A 6,000-nucleotide genomic window follows, 5' to 3' on the forward strand; every position below is an offset into this window, starting at 1 on the left:
GTGTCCGTCGGTTCTCTGTTATTCCAGCGTTGTGTTGGTTACCATACGTTAGGTAGATTTTGCAAGAGTGTTGGTCTGCTTTTAAACTGTCAGTAGTTTGAGTTACCATCCGGTTAAGTCAATCCAACTCTTGGCTGCGTGTCTCGTCGGCTACGAAGGCCAATCTTGGTGTACTGTCTCAGGTCAACTTCTCTCTTGGTTTGATCACATTGTAATGATTGTGTGTTTTTTTTAAAAAAATATTTTAGTGTCTCTTGGAGAAGTTTAACTGTTTTTAAGAATTGTTATCTAGGCCTTCAGCCATTATATTGTTTTTGAGTTATTACTATTGGGACCTTCAGCCGGCAAATAATTTGAATTTATGGTCAATAAGGCCTTCGACTGTGAATGCTACTTGCCTAAAGAAATCTTTTAATTAGATATTGTCTCCCTATAGGGAAATTTTGATGAGTGTGTTTTTGTAAAGAAATGTTTTAGTGTCTATTGGAGAAGTTTAACTGTTCTTAAGAATTGTTTATCCACACCTTCAGCCGTTAAATTTTTTGAGTTATTACTATTGGGCCTTCAGCCAGCATTTAATTGAATTGCTGGTCAATAAGGCCATGAGCCATAAATGCAGTTTGTCCAGAGAGCTTTTAATTAGATATTGTCTCTTAATAGTGAAATTTTGAAGATTGTGTTTTTCTTAAAAAATATGTTAGTAACTCTTGGAGAAGTATAACTGTTCTTAAGAATTTTTTGTACAGGCCTTCAGCAGCCAAATAATTTGAATTTCTGGCCAATAAGGCCTTCAGCCGTGAGTGCAACTGGTTTAAGAACTTTTTTCATTAGGCATAGTGTCTTAATAGTCAAATTTGATAGTTGTTCCTTATTGTCAAACTCATTTGTAATCGGTTTCAAATAAAGTGTACGTGATTTTTTTTTAAAAAAATACTGAGGATCCAACGGTAACTGAGTAATGCCCCGTCCACACCAAATCCTGCCTTCCTGTAAATCTCATGTCTCATCCGACATGAATCCCATGTAACATTTATGGGATATAAACGAGAGGCCAGTGCGTGTACCAGTTCCTGCTCCAGCAACAGTTCTGAAATTATGGACGGCTTTAGAGGCACCATGAGTCAATATTTCTGCTGGGGACTTCCAACGACTCGTTGAGTCCACGCCACATCGAGCTGCTGCACTACGGCGTGTAAAAGGAGGTTCGACTCGATATTAGCAGGCATTCCTCTGTCACCTCAGTGTAATACTAAGGCTTTTCTATAAAGAACGATTACAACTTTTTTATGGTCATAATTTCTCCCGCTGGAATTACATCTTATAATATTCTGTTAGCTCATTGCGCAAGATGCACGCCATACTAGATTCATTGTTGGTATTCCTGGTTCCAGCCTGCTAGAGATGGTCAGCCTGAGACACTTTCAATATCGCCTACCGCAAAAATGGAGGTGACGACCGATGAACAATGTGCGGCTTAGAAATTGTGCTTTCGTCTGAGCAGATCTTCAGCTTTGGACTACTCCATGAGGCAGGAGGCCTATGGAGAATCTGTTCTTTCGTACAGCACAGTTCGAAGATGGTTTGAGTTGTTTAAAGAGGCGAGACAATCAGTTTCAAAGGAAGCTGGACCCAGCGCTCCAGTTACTGCTGTAACGGAAGAAAACATCAGCACCCCTGCTGTCACTGAGAGTATCGTCAAATAATCTTACGAAGACTTTCTGTAATATTGAAAATTTTATTGGGTGATATCCACAGCTTGGTGACAGAAAATTTATTTATGAGTCATGTTTACACGCGGCGAGTTCCGAGACTGCCGATGAATGTTTTGACTCACTCTCTGAGAATTTAAGTGATTTCCCTTAACGCTAGACAACCAACTGATATTAGTCTCTCACAGTTATGGCAGTTATTTGAATATTTTAACTTAGTCTTCAGGTTTCAGTGATTTCAGATTTTTTCTACCTTTGTTTATTACATATGGAACATGACTGGGATTACCAACCTTTTTAGGAACAAATATCTTTTTTCAGGGATGAATTTATCTAATTGATGAAGATGAATTTATCTAATTATTGCACTGAAAATGGGTTTTTTGTTGGTTTTAAAAGTTAATAACTAATTTTACATTATAACCTTATGTATAAATAAATGGACAATACTTCTATAACTAAATTTATTGAAGCTCTGTATCTCTCTTCCACTCATCAGCGATAATTATCTTTCGGTAAATGCTGTGATGAGGTGAAGAGGAAGCATACAAAGTACAAGACACAATTTTTATAATTGGTTGGTGAGATAATCACCCGCTTTTTAAACATATACTGTCACTTTTTACGAGAAATATTTGTCATCATTCCTTAATTTTCTTTAAATTCCTGTAATTAACGTTGTTTCACAGTACGAAACACCCTTGCATATACTGCACATTAAACAGATTGTACCTTGAGGATCATTTTTATCCAGTGATATGAATTCTTCCATTATCATGCCATTGACCGCTCCGGCATTCTTATACATACAGATACTATTAGGAAAAAGCCCGTTCCTAGACATGGACGAGAAAGTGAACTAAGAGCTACTTATTGGAACTAAAAAAAAAATTGGAACAACAATAACAGTGATGTGAGCCGATCACAGAGCGCAGTTAATAGTGACCAGCAAAAAGATTCAATGTTTCCACTGACAATTGAATGCACAGTACTGTGTCGATTGTTTTCATGCGGTTGCTCCCACAGACGGGCTTCACTGAAAAGAAGGAATGAGTAATTCAACCAATACGTAAAACTACAAGCTAATTAGCCGATTGTTTTTCAACAACTGGCTTACTCATTTGTTTCATTTATTTGTCCCCATCTCTACCATTACGTTGTCGTTTTTCGGTTTTATTGGGATCCAGTAAAAAAATTTCTTTTGTCCATCTACTATCAATTTTCCTGCCAACGTGAGTCACCAGAATCCATTTCGTTTATATTACTGTTTTTATTCCGGCTCCTACTGCTCATCGATGCATTTGTTTGTAGTAATACCCAATAAGACCCTCACTATTAGTTGCTGAATGATCATCACGTTTTTTAATGGATAACTCAATATATCCCAGCAAGAAATTAAAATTAGTAACAGAAACTGCTTGTAAATTTTCCGTTACATGCAAAACTTAGATAAAACAGTTGTTTACTGCCTCATCAGTGAAATTATCAAAGAAAGAAACTGTAATCATAGACTTTAATAGACTGAGGAAGAGTTATAAAATTACCGTTGACTATTGTAGGAAAGCCTAGACTACAGTAGTTTGCCAAGTAGCTTTGGTCAATTAACCACGTTACCGCCATATTCGGTATGTTGCTTACCCATCGGGCATTATCTCATTTCGATCGCTTTTTTGCGTGTGCGGTCTGTGTCTTATTTAGATTCCACTAGAAACTGGCGGTGTAGTTTCTAGAACTGAGCGTGGATATTCCTATAGAATAATTTAGTCCACACAGTTATCCACTTGTGTGTTACATAACAATAAACAGTATTTATAGAAAAACTGAAACTGTCGTCTCATTGAGTTTCATTTGAAATTTGTTGATGCGCAAAGTGAAACACAGGGATGCCGAAAAAAAGAAAACGGATTCGTCAGGCACAAAAAAAAAGCAGTTTCCTCAAAAAAGTTAAAAAAAACCAACAAAACAAAAGTATATCAAACATCACTTCAGTATTTCGTAGAACCTACGTATATGAAACATGTTTTTGTTACTGCTGCTCATAAACAACTTTCGCTCTTACGAATAATAACGGGAATGTATTGGCTTTGATCACGATGAAGAATGTTCTACCAAGGACAAAATGACAATAATTACATTGATTTTATATGTTTGTTTTGGTAAATTGTACTTGCTTTGGCTACATGAAAGCGCTGAAGTTATGTAGTCAAATAAGTTTTATTATTTATAAAATACAATTTATATTTTTTAAGGACATAAAATACACAATGGACTAACGCGAACGATGTACAGGACTAATGATGTGCAAAACAAGCAAACAGATGGAGAGAAGTCGCCGGCTGCCATTATCTCATACATTCATTTATGATTTCCTAGGAATGATACCAACACTACCGGTAATCTTAACATTTACTACATCGTTTATCTTCTCTACCAAAACTACTGAACCGTAGTTTTGGCAGAGCGCAACTCTGGACTGGGTTGTTGACACGGATATTACGTTCTACGTTAAAAGTGTGTTTACAACAGATTGATATGCAGTAGTATTAAATGCACTATCTAGACAATATGCAGTAACAAAGCTAGACAGTATCCACGCTTCTCATTTTCTTTTACGGAAGATAAAAACATGTACGAGTAAATACAGACATATTTGTAATTGAATAACATAACAGTATTACGTCCCCATATACGAAGAAATTGAGGAGCAGTATTTTGACACTTTTGTGTTTCTGCGTTCAATTTTGATGGATTGCTCCTTTAGGCTGTGAGAAGCTGTCTTTATACCTTTTATCCGTGATGTCCTAAGGCTGTGCAGTTAATTAAAAATTCCAATTTCTCATGAACTAGTTTATAGAATGTTCTCTGGTGCAAAAATTCTGCAAAAAGTATTGTGTAACGAATATTACGGGAATCTGGCGCATATGCTTCCCTGCGTATCAGAACTTCGTCCATTTTTTATCGACGCTCTTGACAGGGCGGAAATATGAGAGTTAAGAATGCTTTATCGGAAACTTTACTCCGAAAAGTTTAAAAGTTCTGTCTATAGACTGTAGTTTGTAGTGTTATATACTCGAGGAACGATATATTGAGACTGCAGCTACGACCAGTTCGTTGAACTGGAGAAAATGATGAAAGATACATTTCTTATGTGTGCTGACTTTAATATGAAGTTTAGAATCTCGGTGCAGTAAAAAAAAAAAGTAAATAAATAAAAATCAGAAAGCATTCATGCCTCACAGAAAATGATAACGAATGGAAAAGCAGTCTCTGATCATTTGATGTAGAGTCTGAATTTATGAATCTTCTTAAAACTGCAGAAACCTTAAATTTAAATAAATTGTATCCAAGAAGTAAGAAAGTTTTGTAATACACAGTATAGCTGCAGAACACGTGGCGAAAGTAAATGTTTGGGAAGGAAATGTTTAACTTTAGACGTTACAAGGTATAAGTGAGCCGTGCGCGGCTCTTGTTCATCCCGTTTATTGTTTGCTATCTTCTCTTAGGATTCTGCCACCTCGTTTTCTAATTCCATTTACTGGCATTACTAACTTCTTGCTTTACCTGCCCGTGAGTGGAGGCAGCAGCGCTTATCGATAAGTGCACTGTGGTACGATCTCCGGAGCGATCGCTAGTATTTCCGGATCGTCGTCTGTCGAGAGCTCAGTCCGGACGCAGCAGCAGTGAAGTCGTGGATGGAGCGCCAGTGAGGTGCGAACAGCCAGTGCTCGCCCCAACGCTGGCGACACACATGAACTGTCCGACGGAAGGAGATTGGAGCGGGACGATCGCTGGTTGGTCGTTCAGTCGGTCGTCTCATCGGGCTACGTGTATTTGGTCTTTGACCATTTCTGGACCTCGTCAGTTGGTCATCTTGCCAGACGTGGGTCGTTTCCTTCTCTGTGCAGAAATGTCGTGGGCAATGGGCAAAAATGTTCAAAAGTGTGTGAAATTGAACTGCCGAGGTCATCACTCCCTAAGCTTACACACTACTTAACCTAAATTATCTTAAAGACAAACACACACAACCATTCCTCAGGGAGGGCTCGAATCAATGGGCAAGAGTTACCTCTGTATGGTTGGGGCCGAGACAGTGTGCCGGGGTCGCCGTGTCTCCGAATTCCTAACGGACATGGAGTTGAGTCGGGTTGGAGCTGTAGTGAGCTTCGGACATCCAAGAGTCGCCCGACCGTCGCCAACACCGAGTGGGAACGACCGGGGTATGTCGTTCGGTCGGCCGTCTCATGGAACGACGTGTGTTTGGTCGCCGATCGCTTGTGGAAGCTCTCTGTGT

This window comes from Schistocerca gregaria, chromosome 7, assembly GCF_023897955.1.
Source record: "Schistocerca gregaria isolate iqSchGreg1 chromosome 7, iqSchGreg1.2, whole genome shotgun sequence".
Classification (NCBI taxonomy): Eukaryota; Metazoa; Arthropoda; class Insecta; order Orthoptera; family Acrididae; genus Schistocerca; species Schistocerca gregaria.